Here is a 20847-nt window from a genome sequence, read left to right as displayed (position 1 = left end):
ATCATACAACCCCTAGTGTTAATGTATATATACACACATACATCGAAGATAAATCCTATATGTGGCCCCCAAAATGTATGGCTCCAGGTCAGCAGTCTGTGAATTTGCAAGCTGGGCCACGTGAGTCTAGTTGCTAGAGATGGTTGACTCACTGCTGCTCTAGCAACGATCTGTTTTAATACCTGAAGTAGTTGTAATTCACTTGGCCTTGTGTCTGATCTGCATTTTGCAAACTATAGAACGATTGAAACATTTTGTCGTTGTATTGTTTGGTTTTGCCTTCACATCTCAGCAAGCACTTTGCTGTGACATCCAAGCAACACTAAGGAAATGTTCTCCCTAGCCTGCGACCATGTGTATGTTTGGAGAGGGCATTATCGAGTTGGCATCACTGAGGGCTGGAAGGAAATGAATTCTAGATGTGTGGCTTGGTGACTGCAGCAATATGTTGGAGAATAGCTGTGTCTGAAATCCAAAGCCAGCTTCAGGGTCTGATAAAGACCCGAGGCTGAAGGCTGGAGATCCTGGATTGAGGAGGCTCTAGATGTGAAATCAACAAGCTTTAATTAAATAAAAGTAGACAGTTCCTGTTACTCTTCCTGGTCATATACAAAATGCCACCACTCTAACTGCATCACTTGTCACAAAATGTTATTTTATATTATATGTATCTTTATTTTGGGGATTCTCCCATGAAATTATATATAAAGTGACAAAGACAAACAGGTCAAATCATGTTCTCACATGTGTGGGGAGTATAAGTCACCTAAAATGCTCTGACATCCTTAACATTAAATGTCAGCATTATGGTAAACTGTTATCTCCTCCCCCACAAAAATAAGGACCAAGGCCCCAACCCTTTCAGTGTGCAAACGTGCATTTGCACAACTAACAAATGCAGAGATACAGCATTGGGTCCTCCACATGAAAATGTGCGTGTTTGATGCACTTATATGTTATGTGTATGGAAATAACGTCTCTGCTGTTGAGAAATGTGGCTGTAAGTAGTAAGCTCTGAGTGCAGCGTTTGAAGGCGTGGAGGGGAGTTACAGATGCACAACTGAATAAAGAAGAAAACCTAGACCAGTAATGTATATACTTGGTGCTTTAAAAAGGGCCAATTGTACAAAGCTGAAAACAATTAGGAGCCAAATCAGCTGGGAGCAAGAATTTAATCAGAAAAATGCGAATGACAATTGGGAATTGCTTAAGAACACTTGACTAGAAGCCCAAAAGAAGCCACAATCCTACAATTGAGGAAGAAGGTCGTACTGGGTAAAACACTGGCCTGGTTTAGAGGAGAAGTGAAAGCAGCTATAAAAATATACATATAACAAATAGAAGAGAGGGGAAGTTGATAGTAATTGGGTGTAACCAGTAGCTAGTGGAGCCCATGGAGATTGACTATTGCTGGGACAAGAGCATCACCATTTGTAACCCTGGTCCTTGTTATGTAGGGAGGGTCAGGAAATAAGTGCTGGTAAGAGACTAGACCACGTGTGTCATACTCTTCTTACACAGTGTCAGGAGACAGCTAAGTCTTGGCAAAAATGGAGTGAATGAAACCTTCCGTATCCCTCAGTGTGGGGCTCAAATTGTGAAAGTTGGCAATAGTGGAGGCTTCTCACTTTGCTGCCCCATGGCATTTCAATGGCTGTTCATTTGTTAAGTTGTGCGTCACACACAAAGCACCTTCCCTGGTGTTCTGTCATCTGTATTTACTTCTGAATAGCTTCTGGTTGCGTTTAAGGCATAAGTTTTGACCAACAAAGCCCTCAGTCTGGAGGCAAAGAACTGGAGATGATGGCTACAGTGCTTCCAAATTTTCCTGCAAGCAAGATGAGTGAAAAGAAATCAGAGATGTTGAAATCCTCTACCATGCCACACGTAGCAGACCCAGAGTCAGTTGAGATCTACAAAACATTCCAATGGGAGTATAAAGGAGACTGCAAACTGCTAATCAAAGCCATTTACAAACTTCAAGAATATGGTGATCTGCCCAAGAATGTCCCTTAAGAAAGGCACTTTTTTTAACAAGAAACCAGCTACCAAGTAAGACCATCGAGCATTTATGTTATAAATCTGAATAATAAAGCTAAGTCATGTGAGTTTAAACAGGTAACAGATGGACTAATTGAAGACTGAATTATTTGTGGTATAATTGATTGGTAACAATGTCAAAGCAAGGTTATTGCAAGAAATACTAACTTTTGTTTTTGGGTTAGAAAACAGCTTTATATTTTAATTCACTCTATTGTGATGTGAATTATATGAGCCCTACCTTTGGTTTTCTTCCATATCTGCACTGTGTTGACTTCATAGGTTATACGAAGAACTGTGAGCCTATCTATCAAGCATTATAGTGCGTTAAAGTAATCAGGGCTGTCTCTAACACATCAGATGTTGTCATCAGGTTTTACACGTGAAGGTGATATTTTTCTCAAAAGCCCCTGAAACAATTCATCTTAATTAGCACCAGGGTAAGCTTCTGCATGAGATTAGAATACATTTAATTATTGAGAAATGTCATGGTAAATGCATTCTCTTAGTATTTTTACAGAGAGTGGCAAAAACAGTTCTCTCTGTTGGTCGGAAAACTTTGTGTGTTCAACTCATTTTGAAACTGTTACAACATGATGAAAGATTAATATCTCTTTCTGGGATTTTCCACAAATGAACGCAGGGCCAGAGGGTAAAATCTGACCCATAATACATAGGTTGACAATTTTAATTGCTACTGAGTCAAACACACACATTCTAACTTGAATCATGTACCCCTAATGCCCTCACAGGGTTCCAGAGAGATTATGATGAGTTATTCTGTTTCTTCTCCTTTGCTGTAATGCGCCACGTTTTCCTGAGGTCTCCTTGTGCAGATCGAGCTGTCTGTGGTCCCTTAGAGCCTGATCCAAAAAGCTGACTGAAATCAAAGGAAAAACTCCTGCCCTTAAAGAATGCAAATACTTGTTACTAAATCATTTCCAAAACTGCAGTCTCAAAACAAACATATAAACAGATCTCTAGCTAAAGTTTAGTGTGTGATCAGTTCTTGTGGTGATCAGCGTAGACAAATCAGTGCTTTCAAATCTTTCAAGGAAAAAGGAAATATTGGCTAAATACATCCCTGATGTACCTCCATTGAAATCAATAGAACGAGGTGGAGTTGCGCCTGTGAGGATTTGGCCCAATATGTACAGTAGTGTTGTGTAGGGCGACCAGACAGCAAATGTGAAAAATCGGGACTGGGGTGGGGGGTAATAGGAGCCTATATAAGAAAAAGACCCAAAAATTGGGACTGTCCCTATAAAATTGGGACATCTGGTCACCCTAGTATTGTGTTACTGACCTTCCATCCTGCTGGCCCTTCCCTGAGTGGCAGCAGAACTGGCCAGGAATGCCCTGAGGGAAGGATTATACCTCCAGGATGCAGAACCCCTCCTGGAGGCCATCCTGGGATGCTGCGGCTCCACCCTTCCTCAATTCAAGGCTCCATCTTTCTGGGCCTCTTCCACCTCCAAAAGAGCAGGTTTTGATCATGGGAATGTTGCTCCCTGTTGATTTATTCCTAAACCCACCTTTCCTCTCCTGTTGGGAAAGGAACTGATTAATAGAAGACCCTGAATAAAATGACTTGGCATTTGTTTTCTGATGTGGTAAACAACAGACAGTCCTAGCCATGCTCAAGGCCCTCTTATTCATCAATAGCCTTAAACTAGCTGTGCCCTGTCATTATGAAACACTGCGGATATTTTATTTCATCACTTGCGAAGTTGAATGTGACAAGAGAAATGCTTGGAGAGCGACTAGCAAGAACATGCTTCTTGTCCATTTGAATGGGGCATTTATAGATTATTTTTTGTCATCAGTTTTTCTCCCTGGCAGCTCACTCTATAAAAATCTCAGCACCACTTCAGACAACAACATCATGCTCAATGGACATCATCATGAGATTTGCTCTTGGACCAACTTAATCCCTTCACCCCTGAATTGTTTGCTACCACATGCTGTGCGGTATGTGGCTTTCCACATTGGAAAGGCTAAAGAAGTCCCACAGTGCTGATTGTCTGAAGACCAGGGTCCAGTTCAGCACTGCAATGTTTTTGAATATTCTCCTCTGCACCCTGGCTGTGCCCAGAAGGGAGTCAGTAAATACTTACAATGCACTTAGCTTTCCATGTGATTCATGAATTGGGCAATGCTGCGGCTAGTTCAAATGCAGCATGTCTCTGAGTATGCAGAGCAGTTTTTCTTTGTTGTTGCTGAAAGCATTGTACTTGAAGTTCCTGCTTAAGTGAAGACCCCCTAGATTTTTCCATGTGTATCGTAGCATAAGGCTACGAGTAGGTTAGATAAATGTCTATCAGGGATAGTCTAGACAGTATTTGCTCCTGCCATGCGGGCAGGGGACTGGACTTGATGACCTCTCAAGGTCCCTTCCAGTCCTAGAATCTATGAATCTATGACTACCCGGCAAATGGGGGTGTTGTTTGCAGCTCACAGAGACATGCTAGCTGTAAGCTAGTTAGCTCACTAAAAACAGCAGTGGGGACACAGCAGTGTGGGCTTCAGCACAGGCTAGCAACGTGAATACACACAAGAGAGGGTGGTGTGATGGGCTCATACAGCCCACTTGCCACATTCTCACTGCTATATTTAGTGAGCTAGCTGGATTAAAGTTAGCACGGGTAAATCTCTGCAAGCTGCAAATCACAGCCCCAGCGTAAACTTAGCCATAGGGTGAAAGAATAAAAAACCTTTAGGGAGAATGAAGATAGAGTCACTTCCCCATTTTAAATTACTGTTTCTCTGCAATGCTTTGAAAACGTGGTTGGGGTGTCGTCAGATCAAGGTGTGGAGTATTTCAAACAAGGGGAAGTGGGAATGTTAAGCTACAAGTTGTCTACAGTTGATAAAATGCAACATTTATATAGCATTTTACAATATATCTACAAAGCACTGTACAGCACCTTTGCAGGGGATACAAGTAAATATTATTATCCCCATTTTCAAGGTGGGGAAACTGAGGCCGTGAAGTGATTTGCCCACTTGAACTGTGAATCAGTGGTAGGGCCACAATTAGACCTGAGGATCCTGTACTTCTAAACTCAACCTACTTTACTGGTGCAATTAAAACCATGTGGGAAGCAAAGCACTACACTTATTGTCAGTGCAGCGGAAATGAATTCAGTTGTGAATTCCTTTTTCTATATTTACAACATCCCAGAGACATTGTTCTGGGATCAGCAGAACATCCCAGAGACATTGTTCTGGGATCAGGCGCACCCAGGTCAGGAGGTTAATTTGTGAAAACAGCCCTTTTAGGAGGCAAATTCTACATAGCAAGAAGTGGTGTAGAAGAAAGGCTGTTTCTACAAGGAGGTGTAAACCTCCATATGTTTGGAATAAAGAAACCAAGACATGCGATGGGAAAACGTACGGCTTGCTTTCAGACAAAAGACAGTTGGTTTCACTGCACTGGCTTCTAGTGACAGTGTCTTCACAGAATACTTCAGAAGTGATGGATGGAGGCATACGTATAATGACCTGTTCAAGTCAGAAATTGAGACAGTCTCAAAGGAAGGTGCCGACCAGATCTATCAAGTGAGACACGTGAGCGTGTTGAAGAGCTGTGCCAGTTCAGTTTTACATATATATCTTCCTGATAACCGGGGCGACAGACAAGATTGCACATTTTCTGAGGATTAATAGTTTTGGGTATTTCTTTAATTTATTACTTTCAGGAATAATGTAGACTTTGTTTCCTTTTTAGCAGGGCACTCGCACAACCTTTAAAGTGCACAAATAAAATTAAGTCCACATAGCTTCTGTGTTCGTGCAGCAGCTGTTTACATGACAACATATTTTATCTACATACATTTAATCAGTTTCTCCTGTGAAACTGTCTCAATCCATCAACATATTTGTAAATTGGTTCAGTTTCCAGGGCTGGAATTTGCCTCTGCTGGCACAACAAAGAGACAGGGAAGACTTATACCTGGGGGGTGGGGGCAACAAAAACCTGTTTTCCATTCTAGGCTGAACAGCTCCAAGTCCGAAGGCATTTGCCAGAATAATTGTGTGGAGCTGGTGATCTCACTTAGCAAATGCCATAGCAAGGTTTCATTGCAACAGATAGATTTCTCTATGGCTGCACATGTATTCAAAACGGTAGGCAAAATAAGGAGGCAGTGTAGTCCAGTGAATAGGGCATTTGACTGGGGACTTGGGAGAGCTGGTTCAATTTCTGGCTCTGCCACTGACTTGGTATGTAGCCTCAGGCAAGTCACTTTGCCTTTCTGTGCCTTAGTTTCTTCCTCTGTAAAATGGGGATAATGATACTTCCTTCTGCTGTAAAACGCTTTGAGATCTGAGGATGAAAAGTGCTAAAACGGAATGGTCAAGAGCCAGTTCTTTGTGAACATATCAGTGCCTGAAATATTAGTGCTTCACAGCACCTGAACCCTTGTGGGTGTGCAAGTGTGGGAGGGAGATGGCTCAAGGTATCTATTCCACTCCAGCTTTGGACTATGTGAAGTAGGCCCAATGCCTGCACTAGGCTCCGTAGAAGAGATGGGAGGAGCACAAAGGGCTGGGGCGATGGCTAACAGCTCTGCCACATAGAAGAAATTCACACCAAGTCCTACTGGAGGGCAACTTGTGGCCTCCCCCTGTGGCTTCCCGGAGCCATTGTGCTTGCTTGAAATTGGGTTGTGTTTGTAGAGTGCCTAGCACAATGTGGCCCTCTAGGCACTGTTGCAACACAAATATTTAATAATACACAGTTAATAGTGCACTGGATAGCATTATTTCTTCTGAGGTCACTGTACTGTCTCATTTGTTGATACAATATTCATGGTTCTCCAATATATTAAGGATAGTTTCTCTCTGCAGATAATCATAATATAGAACTGCATTAGGTCTTGATAGTATTTATATATTTATGAGGGAAAACTTGCATGAATGGGAGAGTAAATCTCTTGGCGTATGCTGTGAAGCCAAAAAATGTGGTGGAGAATGTGGAAAAAGAGACTGCGGTGGCCCAGGCAAGCAAGTTGCATGAATATTTTCAAGCAAAATTGGACCATTTCTGAAAATGCCCCAGGTTACTGTTGCTCCTGTGTTGTTCCAGCTCCACATGTTTTCTAGCACGTACAATGGAGGTCACACAGAAATGTAATTGTGCTGTGGCAAATCCATTGCAGGACTTGCCCCTGCTCACAGAGCCAGGTGCACTAGAGCAATGATACTGTTCTTATGTTGTTTTCCTGAATATCTCACTTTTCTCTTTCCAAAACAAGATATCTGGGGCCAGTGTAAGAAAAATCCTGTTTATCTCTGAATTTCCTTGTGTCCATGAGGTTATTGGGGGGAGGGATAGCTCAGTGGTTTGAGCATTGGCCTGCTAAACCAAGGGTTGTAAGCTCAATCCTTGAGGGGGCCATTTAAGGATCTGGGGCAAAAATCTGTCTGGGGATTGGTCCTGCTTTGAGCAGGGGGTTGGACTAGATGACTTCCTGAGGTCCCTTCCAACCCTGACATTCTATGATTCTATGATAATACAGGACCCCAATTCTGGGTTCTGAATGTCCCTGGCTCTGGGGCAACACAACTAGTGTTAATTTGTGACTTCTATGCTAGTAATTCTATTGTTTGTGCCCTGACATCCATTTCCCTCATCTTGGCCGCTGAAGGCTTGGATTGTGCCAGTTATTTCATTACCTGGGAATGGCACAAGCAAGATGTTGTGAGTGCCCTAGCGTTAAGAGGTCTAGAAGTGACAGCGTCAGCTTGAATAGACTAGTTTGAGGCAGTTCTCCTGAAACCTAACCAATTTCTTTGTTGCCAAATAGAGTAGTACTTCACAGATCATTACACCACTTGAGCTGTTTTCTTGTTTGGTCAAGAAAAGGGAGGGAATCCCTTTGCTGTCCTCGGACAGTTGAGCTTGGCTGTGCACTGAGCAAACCTTGTAAACGTACCCAGGCAACGTGGGTTTGCAGCTTAAAATGTTCTTTGTATTGAATATGGCTGTCAGGGCAGCGGTTCTCCTCTTAGATAAAGAATGATAGGCAGGGCCGGCTCTGGCTTTTTTGCCGCCCTAGGCGAAAAAGCCACCCGCCACCCCCGCCAGTGCGGCAGGGGAGGGCGCCGAGCAATCCCCGACCGGCTGGAGCGCCGGGGGGAGGGCGGGGAGCTCAGCCGGGGCTCTCCGCTCTCCCCGGCGGCCAGAGTGCCAGGAGGAGGGCGGAGAGCCTGACTGGGGCTCTCCGCTCTCCCCGGTGGCCAGAGCGCCTGGGGGAAGGCGGAGAGCCCCCGGTGGCCAGAGCGCCGGGAGGAGGGCGGAGAGCCCAGCTGGGAGTCTCCACTCTCCCCAGTGGCCAGAGAGCCCAACCAGGGCTCTCCGCTCTCCCCGGCGGCCAGAGAGCCCAACCAGGGCTCTCCGCTCTCCCCGGCGGCCAGAGCGCCGGGAGCAGGGCAGAGAGCCCAACCGGGGCTCTCCGCTCTCCCCGGCGGCCAGAGCGCCGGGAGCCGGGCGGAGAGCCCGGCTGGGGCTCTCTGCTCTCCCCAGTGGCCAGAGCGCCTGGGGGAAGGCGGAGAGCCCCCGGCGGCCAGAGCACCGGGAGGAGGGTGGAGAGCCCAGCCGGGGCTCTCCACTCTCCCCGGCGGCCAGAGCGCCAGGAGGAGGGCGGAGAGCCCCCAGCGGCCAGAGCGCCGGGGGGAGGGTGGCGAGCCCGCCGAGGCTCTCCGCTCTCCCTGGTGGCCAGAGCACCGGGAGGAGGGCGGAGAGCCTGACTGGGGCTCTCCGCTCTCCCCGGCGGCCAGAGCGTCTGGGGGAAGGCGGAGAGCCCCCAGCGGCCAGAGCGCCGGGAGGAGGGCGGAGAGCCCAGCCGGGGGTCTCCACTCTCCCCGGCGGTCAGAGAGCCCGACCGGGGCTCTCCGCTCTCACCGGCGGCCAGAGCGCCGGGAGCAGGGCAGAGAGCCCGACGAGGGCTCTCCTTTCTCCCCGGCGGCCAGAGCGCCGGGAGCCGGGCGGAGAGCCCGGCTGGGGCTCTCTGCTTTCCCCAGTGGCCAGAGCGCCTGGGGGAAGGCGGAGAGCCCCCGGCAGCCAGAGCGCCAAGAGGAGGGTGGAGAGCCCCCGGCGGCCAGCCCGCCTAGGCTCTCTGCTCTCCCCGGCGGCTGGAGCGCCGCGGGGAGGGCGGCGAGCCCAGTCGCGGCCCCGCTCTCGGGGTGGAGCGCCCCGCCGCGCCGCCCCCCTCCAGGCGCCGCCCCAAGCACATGCTTGGTGGGCTGGTGCCTGGAGCCGGCCCTGATGATAGGCAAGCATGATTACATGGTTGCCAGCATCTGTAGAATGCTCTCATGACTGGCAATTCTTCAAGAGGGTGATGTGCCCAGCCTGGTGATATCTCACTTTTCTCTTTCCAAAACAAGGTATCTGTGGCCAGTGTAAGAAAAATCCTGCTTGTTGTGTGGCAGAAGACTGCAGGTCTGTTTCTCTTATCCGCTGTGGTTAAGAGAGGCCATGAGGCCCACTTTTGTTTCTAGCCCATTCAGGAAGGAAGTTGGCAAGCCAGCTACTTTATGAATGTCTATGTGGGGCATCTCCCTGTACTGTAGATGTCCCCGATCTCCTTTCTCCCCCTATTGCCTGTCTTCCCTGAGTTCCTCTCTTACTGCCCCATGGCAATTTTCCCTCTTCTCTTGATTTAGCCTCCCCTGCGGTTTCTCTCTTCCCCGTCTCCAGTGGTGAACTCCCTTGGTGTTTAATCTCTTACCTGCCCCTCACTTCTTTGGATAAGGAGCTTGCTAAGGCTGGTGCTGTTAACTCCTCCTATCCCCATCCGAAATAAAGAGTGGGCAAAATACAGCCCGCAGGCCGGATCCGGCCCTTCTAACATTTCTGTCCAGCCCGCCAGGCTCTTTGTCTACCTCCTCGTGATCTCTGTGCCACTCAAAGTCCCGCGGTGCAGCAGGGAGCTCAGGCAGGCTGCCTGCCTGCTGTGGCCCGACGCGGCTCCCGGAAGCAGCCGGCTGCTGCTGGCATGTCTCTGCGCACCCCTGGCGCTGCCCCTACCACCGTTGTCACAGCTCCTATTGGCTGGAAGCCGGCCAATTGGGGCTGCGGGGGTGGTACTTGCGGGTGCAGGTAGCGCAGGGAAATCTGCTGCCCTCCCCCCGCAACGGGCGCGCAGGGACATGCCATGGTGCCAGCAGCTGGCCGCTTCCAGGAGCGGCGGGGGGCTATGGCAGGCAGGCAGCCTGCCTGAGCCCCGCTGCGCCGCCGGCCAGGAGCCGCCTGTGGTAAGTGCCTCCCAGCCAGAGCCTGCACCTTGCACCCCCTCCTGCACTCCAATCCTCTGCCCCAGGTTAGGATCCCTTCCTGCACCCAAACTCTCTCCCAGAGCCCGCACCCTCTCCTGCACCCCAATCCTCTGCCCCAGCCCAGAGCCCCTTCCTGCACCAAACTCCCTTCGAGACCTGCACCCCAATCCCCTGCCTGAGCCTGGAGCCCCCTCCTGCACCAAACTTCCTCCCAGACCCCACACCCCTCCATTAATACAGTAGAAATGTGCGGCCCGTCACGACTTACCAAAATTCATGGAGTGGCCACCCTGCAAAAATTATTGCTCACCCCTGTGTCAGATGCTACTGCTGCTTCCCTTTTTTTGCCTCTGCTCCTGGTGAGCAGCAGTTGGCACTAGTGGCTCTAATCAGGCAGGAGGAAGAAAATCAATTAAACTTCTGGCCACTCCCAGAACAGAGGGAAGAAAATCGGGACTGTCATGGCCCAAATGAGGCTGTTGGCAAGTATGTCAGAGAACAAAATGTTAGAGCATCAGCAGTCTTTTGTCTATGTCTCTAACAAAATAAAGGGAAGATCTGTGGATACTGAGTATATACATTATTATTTTCAGAAGTGAAGGCATGCAAAGGTGCCTGTGTTCATGCATTGAAATTCTCTGTGCAGATGACTAGTCTGACAGGTTATTTATACATACAACTGCTATGATTGTTGTTCTATTCTAGTAACTGCAAGTGCAATTTAGTTGTGCAAGTGTCTGCACATTTGCACACCTAAACTTCTGAAAACCAACAGGCCTATATTCTACACTGAATGAAATATGCCATGGACTATTTGTTAGTTATGAAACGTTACATCTGCTGTATAAATAAAAAGATCAGACTTCCAATCTGCTGTTTTAGGGCACAGGCCATCTGAGTAAAAAATGGAAGATTTTTATTGGTTGCTGGGGCAGTGGGCTTGCTGTCTACACCGCTGTTTGTAGCTTTTCAGAAGTGTTTGCATTGCAAAAATATCAGCAATGTTTAAGTGTGTAACTAGGTATGAGGTTCACATGTTTGTCAGAGCTGCTTTGAAAGTCCAACCCCCCGGCAGCAATGAACATCGGAACTTTATGTAAAGGCAAACTTATGGGGTGACTAACACCTGCCGATTTCATGGGGCCTGATTCTTCTTTACAGTATGGCCCCTTCACACGGTTCAACAGTGTCATGCAGTTCAGAGCCCGTAGTATAAATGAGAATTGGGCCACTGTCTTCAGTTGTCACTGAGGGTGTGTAGTGAGTCGGTGTGGCTCCCCTCCTGCCCAGAAGAGGGAGCCCACGTGCAGGCACCAGAGTGGGTGGGACCACCACCGCCACCTGTCCCCGCCCCCCGGAAGTCAAGGGGCGGGACAGGAAGTATAAAGGCCGGCCGCCAGAGCTCAGTCTGTGGCCAGCCACCACAGGGAGCAGACGTGCGGCCGGGAGCTCCTGGCCAGGAGACCGCCGAAGACCGAGGCCTGGACCCTAGTTGGCCTGAGCTACCCCGGGCACGCTACGAGGAGGAGCCGCCGGAGTCCGTCCGCTCCCGTCATTGGGAGAATCCCTGGGAACCCCACCCCACCAACCCTAAGGGTGAGACTGCACCCAAACCCCTCCGGCCCTGCTGCTACCCAGAGGAGCCGCCCGAGGACCGTTGGCCGGATTTCCCGGAAGGCAGAGCTACCGGACCTGCCACTGAGCCCTGGCCGAGAGGAGCCCATGGAGATGGACTGGCCCGAGCCCGGTGTGACGAACGAGGTAGGCTCTGAGGGGGATCTCGGAAGTAGCCCGGGGGTAGCTGACCCCGGTCCGGCTGCAAACGAGTGTGAGCCAATGTCAGTGTGTTGCGGTCTGGATACCCCACTGACCAGCAGCGGCAGTAACCGCTGCTAGGGCCCCGGGCTGGAACGCAGTGGAGTGGGTGGGCCTGCGTTCCCCCCTGCCACCCCCGCTCACGGGTGGCAGGCTTCCCCCTCACCAAACGCTCGGCTACAGAAAGCCTAGGCGTGCCTTACCTGAGCTTAACTGTGTTTGCCCCGCCCTGATCCAGGGCCTGGGCTTCTGAACTGCTTGCTCGCTCAGCCCCCTGCAAACAAGGGCCTGAGCTTAACTGTGTTTGCCCCGCCCTGATCCAGGGCCTGGGCTTCCGAACTGCTTGCTCGCTCAGCCCCTGCAGTCAAGGGCCTGAGCTTCACTGTGTTTGCTCCGTCCCTGCAGTCAAGGGCCTTAGCTTTAACTGTGGTTGTTCCGGCCCTGCACCAAAGAGCCGGAGCTTCGGGACTAACTGACTGCTTGTTCCCACAGTAGTGAGTCGGTGTGGCTCCCCTCCTGTCCAGAAGGGTCGAGCCCCGGCTAGGACCTATTACAGGGTCCCTCTTTAATTCAATGCTGAACTGGATCCTACTTGGGTCAATGGACAGATCTCACGATCCTGTGGTCAGATAAAGCCAGATTACAAATTTCATCTCCACACTCGGACAGTGCTTCAGGTCTTACAGGGTTCACTCAGACAAAGCTCATGTTGCCATCCACTGGTGTTTTGCTTGTGCAAGTTCCGCAGAACTGGGCCACACACACACACCACTAGAAGTTAATCCACTGTAGAAAGCCAGGGCTAAGTCCAGAACTCAGAACATGTAGCAGTTTCATGGGTTCAGAGGAATAATTATTTCCCATATTAATATGTTAAGATCTGTCAGTTCATTGCATACAGCTGACAATCTACACTTTGTTGCCCATCTTAGAGCTTTGATAAAGTACATCACCTAAAATAATTACAGCTAGTTTGACATACATACCACATCAGCAAGTCAAAGCTTTTGCCGTCTGTATGTAGGATATGATTTTATGGACATATTTATGGAGTTTGAGTTATATACATAAAAACACCTATCACCGACTCCAGGCTCCTTCCCAGCTATTTAAACTACAAGCTAGACAAAAAATTAACAACATCAGTAGCACATAACAACCCAAGTCAGATGAATCAACCAGCTGACAAAAGATATATTTCCCTTCCCCCGTCCATCTCCAGAGATTCCAACCCCATTGTCCCCAGCATTTCAGCTCCCTCCAAAAGTTCCACAGCTGGATGGACTTGGCAGTGGGCTTTGGAGCTCAACACATCTGATCTATATCATAGCCAGGGGCGGGATGTTCCAACAGCACAGTGCTTGGGTAGAAACACCCTGCAAGTATCACCCCACCCTTTACACAGAGGAGTCTGCAGTTCCTCCGCTGATCAGAATTAGAGGGGAAGAGGGGTCAGTCTCTCAAGATGGCAACTCTCAAGTCACTTTAGCCCACATGTGATGGGGTATATACCCCTTCCCAGCCTTAAAAGGGTTACTATGGATACGAGAGGCCAATTATCCCAGATGGCTGCACCTGGGAAGTGGGCTATCCCTGATTAAAGATGAGGCCCAGCTGGAAGAAGAGCTGGGTGGTTGCTACAAAGGCAGACAGTCTGGAGAAGAAGGGGGTTGCTGGGAGAAATTCTGTAATCACTCAATGGGACTAGAGAGAGAGCCCAGACTAGGAGGGTCAGGGAGGAAGCCCTGGGGCTGGGTTCTTCTCCTGAGTTTGTTAGGGGATTTCAGAAGGGCGCTCTGGCCCTGCAAGAAGGGTGAACTTGGAAATGCTGTGGGAGAGGTTTGCCAGCAGGCTTGGTAGGGAGATGGCATCAAGGAGTCAAGTAAAGTATATCTTGACTGCATCTCCAACAGTCCCTGGACTGGAGCCCAGTGGAGAGGGTGGGCCTGGGTTTGCCTACTAGTGACTGGTGGTGTGAAGCCCCAAGAAGGGGATATGGACTACTGGAAACCCTGAGAAAATGGGGTAGGACCACTGAGCCCTGAATTGAGAGCAGCAGGATTGGACATTTGTTTTTGTTAGACTTTCTGTTATCCTGGCAAACGTGGGACTGTTTGTAGCTTTGCAGAACTGTTTGCATTACAAAAGAATACACACGTAAATATTGCGGAACTGGTAACCTGACCTTGCCTGAGGGCTGAGTCACGAGAAGAGGTGGACCACAGCTGGAGTCAATCGACCTTGGCAAGGGTGCTAGATGTGGACAGCTGGCTATATCATTCTCAGCCACTGAGGGGGTACTCCAACAGTAAGTCCATCCTTCACCACAATTTTATCTAATCTTTTTATGATGTCTAAACTGTGTGTTGATATTAAAGACTAAACTTATAGGTAACCAAATCAGTTATTGCTGCTTCTGGCCTGTACACCCTCTTTTGGAAATGCAGAGGGTGGCTAACGCTTGGAACAATTTTTATGATGGGAAAACTCCATGTAAATGTTATTTTTACTTGAAATCAGTGGGAATGCTGCCAGATAAGACTCTTTGACCAGACTTCAGATTGCAGGAAAAAACTGACATCAGAGGTCCTGGATAAAGTCTAATGTAAAGTTATTGAGAGCTCTCCTGCAGAAAGCTACAAGGAAATATTGTTTGCACAAAAAATTGTATTTTCTTCTTGTGGCTACTATGCCCTAGTTAGACAGTAGATGGCGATAGTACTACAAGAACTACTGAGTCTTTTCCCACTGCACCCAGAAACACATAGTCATTTCCTAGACAGCCAGCTGACTAATTAAAACATTTGGTGCAATTCCTTCAGTTATTTTACAGACCAAATTCTAAAATAGTGAATTTGTTAAATACTTTAAAGATTGAAAATAATATTGATTAACAAAGGGAGAGAGGCAAAAAAATTGCAAAAGCAATGGCATCTCACTTAAATGCAAAGAATGACCGCGCTAGCAAGAGAAGAACCTCTCTGGTTACTGTAAATTAATAAGCAGTTTTGGAAAAAAAGGACAAAACACTGAGCTCTATCAATATCCCAAAATGTCATTTTATACAAACCCAAGTGCACTCTCTAACTAAAAAGTATTACTGAGATTCACTGTAAGGCTTAGGATCGAAGAGTACTTTTAATTACTATAACTTCCCTTTACTAGTTTAATAATTATTTTGGATTAAAGAAGAGGTTTCCACAGTATTTAGTGGAGAAGTTCCTTTGTTCAGTTGTCTAACATTCAGGTGATTCTAATAGTTTTACACAATGGCCAGAGAACCTGGCATTTATTTCAGTGCCACAAACATGTCGCCTTCCTCACTGAACAGGCAGGGCAGGAGGTATTTGTATGATGTTGCTGCAGATCTTGGGGGAGGGGTGATGCATGAGCTTTAAGGGCAACACTTGATTTCTGACAAAGTTCCTTATTCAGCGTTAGAAGAAAACAACTTTCAGTGATTCTTTGTCAATCTCTTTGGACACCTAGATACACAATGGGCACAGATTCCAAGGGGTGCAGATAATGAGGCCTTTCTAGACCATCAAACACACATGGCCAAATTCTTCTAACAGTTTCAATGGAATTACATGGTGAATGACTCGGGTCCAAATTCTTACACTTGATGATATCTATTTTGGATAGAAACAGGCTAGATTCTATTGTTCTCCAGTAACTCTCTAGGTAAGTCCATTGCAGCTCATTATCTATACCAGGGGTGGCCAACCTCTGGCTCCGGAGCTGCATGCGGCTCTTCAGAAGCCAATATGCAGTTCCTGGCATAGGAGCTGACTCCGGGGCTGGAGCTACAGGTGCCAAGTTTCCACTGCTCAACCCCAGGCCCTGCCCCCAACTCCAACCCTTACCCCAAGGCCCCTGCCCCCTCCCCTGAGCCTGCTGCACCCTTGCTCCTCCCCCCTCCATCCCCGAGCCTCCTGTACACTGCAAAACAGTTGAACATGGCAGACAGGCGGCACGGGGAGGGAGGGGGGGTGTAGATCGGCAGGGCTGCCAGCAGGCAGGAGGTGCTGGCGGTAGCAGGGGGGTGGGGCTGATGGGGGCTGCTGATCTATTACTGTGGCTCTCTGGCAATGTACATTGGTAAATTCTGGCTCCTTCTCAGGCTTAGGTTGGCCCCCCCGATCTATACCAATACAGTTACTATGTATTTACACCAGTGTCACTGAGAGCAGAACGTAGTCCTTTGGCATTACTCTTTGGTACCTTTTTGCTTTAAACTTTTAAACCTCTGATACCCTTATTTAATAGCAACATTTTAACGCATTCTTTTGGATGACTTTGGTCTTTGTGACTGTAAATATGCATGTTAGCATGTGTCACAGTTACTGGGTAAGCCATGCCTTAGACCCCTTTTGTCTCGTGTGCACTCCTCCCTCATTTGATAGGTCTGGCGTCCTGCACCTCACTTTGGGTGGAACTACATGGTCCAACCACACCTAGACTGGATGTATGGGCTGTAGCACCCTGTTTATCAACCTTGGTAACCTGACAGGCCTGACTGAGTTTGGCAACTGTAAGCCTTCTCCTCTGGGACCTTGTGATAGAGGCTGATTAGTGACCTCAAACTGCTTCTTCCAAACAAAGCACTATTTATTCTTTCACCCAAGGCACAAAGCACATAGAGCAGAGGGTTAAAACAGAGTCCTACATGCCTAACCTCACCCCTAATCTTTCCTTGCAAGCTTTGGTACATTTCATCTAGCCCAGTTACCTCCCTCTCTGACTGAGAGACGCATACTGTCCTGCTTGCAGCATGCACGTGCGCGCGCTCTCTCTCTCTCTCTCTCTCTCTCTTCTCCTTGTATGCTTGTCAGCTCTCACTGACCTTCCCTGCGCAGCCCCCTTAGTTCACCCAACCCAGCCTCCTTTTTCTAGGTCCAGGTCCTATAATGGTTTAGCGTCCTCCCTGAAGCTAGACTTGGCCTTAGTCAGAGCAAACCATTCATAGCCTGACTGCAGCCAGGTATGGGGTATTCCCTAACAAATAGTTTCCTTGTTGTTTTCTAAAAGCCTCTTATCCGTACCATTGTTCTGCCTTTCCTGTGGTTCCTTTAACGACCCTTTTGATTTAACTCTATACCGTAAAGCAGGAAAATATTGCACAGATAATCTGGAGGACATATATTTATAAAATACACTACACATAACTCCTCATTCTCCACATCATGTTACTGAAATATTTATTCCAGAAATAAAGAATTTCAACTGGCCGTCTTGTAATTTAACTTTCTGGCCCAGGCAACTATTTTGCCAGTAGCCACAAACTACTTCTGTATATCAAAAGTAGCTCACAAATTAGAATGTGTAATGCATGTATATGTGTGTTTGTATAGCCAGGGTGCAAGATTTTCAAAAGAACTTACCAACCTCTCATGGATCAGAAACTGGTTAAAATATAGGAAGTAAAGTGTAGGAATAAATACTCAGTTTTCACAATGAAGAGAGAGAAACAGTATGGTCCGCCAAGGATCTTTAGTGGGACCAGTGCTGTTCAACATATTCATTAATGATCTGAAAAAGGGGGTGAACAGTGAGGTAACAAATTTGCAGATGATACAAATTTACACAAGATAGTTATATCCAAAGCCGATTGGAAAGAGTTTCAAAGGGATCTTGCCAAACTGGGTGACTGGGCAACAAAATGGCAGATGAAATTCAAAGTTGATAAATGCAAAGTAATGCACATTGGAAAAAATAATCCCCACTATGCATACAATATGATGGGGTCTAAATTAGCTATTACCACTCAGAGATTGTGGAGTCATTGTGGGTAGTTCTCTGAAAACATCTGCTCAATGTGCAGCACCAGACAAAAGAGCTAACAATGTTAAAAACCACTAGGAAAGGGATAGATAATAAAACAGAAAATATGCTGCCACCACATAAATCCATGGTATGCCTATATCTTGAATATTGCATGCTGTTCTGGTCACCCGATCAAAAAAGATATATTAGAATTGGAAAAGATGCAGAGAAGAACAAAAAAATGATTAGGGGTATGAAATCTCTTCCATGTGAGGAGAGATTAAAAAGACTGGGACTGTTCATCTTGGAAATGAGATTACTAAGGAGAAATATGCTAGAGGTCTATAAAATTGTGAATGGTGTGGAGAAAGTGAATAGGGAAGTGATATTTATCCCTTCAAATAATACAAGAACTAGGCATCAGATTTAAAACAAACAAAAGGGAGTACTTTTTCACACAAGTCACAGTCAACCTGTGGAACTCATTGCCAGTGGATGTTGTGAAAGCCAAAAGTATAACTGGGTTCAAAAAAGAATAGGATAAATTCATGGAGTATAGGTCCATTAATGGCTATTAGCCAAGATGGTCAAGGACCACAACCCCATGTCCACAGTATCCCTAAACCTCAGAGTGCAAGAAGCTGGGACTGGATAATGGGATGGGTCACTCGAAATTGTCCTATTCTGTTCGTTCCCTTTGAAGTATATGGGACTGGCCCCTGTCAGAAGACAGGATACGGGGCTAAATTGATAATTGGTCTGACCCAGTATGGACGTTATGTGCTTAAGCACTTTCCTGAATTGGGGCCTTTATCAGCAACATATTTCACTCAGAGGGGATATATTGAAAACTGTGAGAGGGAATATTTATCTTTTATAGGATTTGCTGCCATCTACAGATTTGATGAATATTTATTTTTCGGACATCCTGATAGCTAAAGTGACCTTTCATTTGTACTTTCTCCATCTGTGTCTGTGTTTACTTTTAGTGTTAAAGTTTTCTCCTGTCCATCTTAGACTAACAAGCAATATTTAAATATATGCAAATTGCCCAATTTTGCTGATGTCTAAGGAAAATTTTTAAGGTCACCCTTTTTGATCTATTTTACAGATATAACAAATGTATGCACCATATATTTGATCACTGCTTGTTTTTATCTACGTCTGTCTTCTCTGATTGTATTTGAATGGGTTTATTTTCTATTTTAAATAAAAGATTTATGCCTTAGCTGTCAGAGTTTGCCTTTATGTGAAAATTAAATCTAGTTTCTAGAAGTCCAGATTAATTTATTAGATTAAACTGTCCCTTGGTTTCTCAGATGGTAGAAGTGTACTTTTCTCTGTGAGTACAATACATAAACACAATACACTCAAGTTAAAATAAAGGACTTTTAGTCTGTACAATAAAACACAGGATGGACGATGGAAATAGACACTGGCATTTTTAATCTATGACAGTGAGTAATGGAAATTCCCTGACAAGTAAACATGACATATGAAAAGTCAGGTAGCAGACAGTACCCCCGAAAATGTTTCATGAAAAATGTTGTGTTTTCAACAACCCCTCATTTAGATTTAATAAATATGGTTCTGTACCAGTAGGCCACATTCTGATATTTGATAAACCTGAATTTGCATGGATGTAACACAAACCAAAATCTGGCCCAATGTTTCCAATAAGTCAGAATTTTGTTTGTTGATTTTTGGGGGGGGAGGTCTGGTATTTCATGTACTCCAGGGTGATGTTTCTCCAATATCACCTAACATCAGACTTACCCAGTACTGAAATATCAAGGTTTCTCTTCTGATTTAAATAGGGAAGAAAAAAAATGCCCATCCACAGGTCTAGTTTCCCTGACAATTATTCACAGTCCACACAGGAATAGCAGGTTGTGTCATGAAATTCTCCAAGCACCTGTATCTCAGTAAACAGAGGTTGGGACTCAGAAGGCCTAGTATTTGCCACACCTTCTCCAGAATCTCTCTCAGCCATCACAGATTCAGACACTTCACTCCATACCTAATTGTTTTTATCCCGTTAGGTCCCAACTGGTGTGGGAACAACTCTAGGATAGAGTCCTACATGGAGGAGTGGATTAGATCAAGCCACAATGCAGCCTATGCATTATACTGTGTTGCATCTGTACTTTTACAAAAAGCCTCATCTTAAGAATCATGCCTGACCATTCAGGCCTCATTTGCTAATACATCAGTTTCAACCAGCCTGATATTCTGCAAATGCTTCCACCTTTGTTAGTTGCTTAAAGACATCATAGCCTCTTATGAAGAGCCATATCTTTTATCACAACACTTTGGAATGTTGACATGAGTGCTTTCCTGAATCCGAGTCTAAGTGCAGATGCAAGTGCTGTCCTGAACAGGGATACTTTTCCAAATGGGGGCCAACCCATCATCTGGATCTGCTACCCCCAGGGGTTTGCATTTTAGGTTCATAAAAACTGCCACTCTGATTAAAAGTAATGAACCATCTCATCCAGTATCCGGTTTCTGATATTTTCCATTTCCATATGTGTCACAGGAAGGTACCAGAAACCCCATTGGGGAATCTAGTCTTTAAAGGTCCTTATTTCCTGTGTTCCTGGGCTTCAGCAGTACCCATGCTCAACAGCTTAGTTGGCAGGAAATATGATGCCAAATTCCACCTTTTAAAAACACGCTTGTGGTGAACGATTTATTTTTTCCAGCAGCCACACACAACTCTAAAGGAAAGCCACCTGAAGGCCTCCTCATGTACATGCACTCCCACTTCTGAATCAGTTTGACATTCATCGATACTCATGAATACTGAATTTAATTGCTGAGATCCCACAGTCCTCACTGAAGCTGAGTATTACAGTCCCATTGATTATTTAATTGCTGAAGAGCAGCAAAGCCTTAACTCATAGAAAGCTGCATTGGTGTCTTATTTGTGTAGCCCAGCAA

The 20847-nt window shown here is 46.6% G+C and overlaps 1 long non-coding RNA gene across 2 annotated transcripts in view; it reads right to left on the bottom strand.

Annotated features, from left to right (window-relative positions):
• Window positions 1–20847, bottom strand: part of LOC117886663 — a 113159-nt gene that overhangs the window by 36571 nt on the left and 55741 nt on the right. Inside the window, exon 4 of one of the 2 annotated variants that reach the window (XR_004648017.1) lies at window positions 3521–3585. The exons of the other annotated variant lie outside the window; for it this stretch is intronic. This is a non-coding gene — a long non-coding RNA (uncharacterized LOC117886663). Of the gene's footprint in view, window positions 1–3520; window positions 3586–20847 lie in introns of those variants that run through there. 2 annotated transcript variants of the gene reach the window in all.

The sequence above is a fragment of the Trachemys scripta genome, chromosome 13 (assembly GCF_013100865.1).
Source record: "Trachemys scripta elegans isolate TJP31775 chromosome 13, CAS_Tse_1.0, whole genome shotgun sequence".
Taxonomy (NCBI): domain Eukaryota; kingdom Metazoa; phylum Chordata; order Testudines; family Emydidae; genus Trachemys; species Trachemys scripta.
The sequence above is the reverse complement of the archived record's forward strand: the minus strand, read 5'-3'. Positions and strand labels throughout refer to the sequence as shown.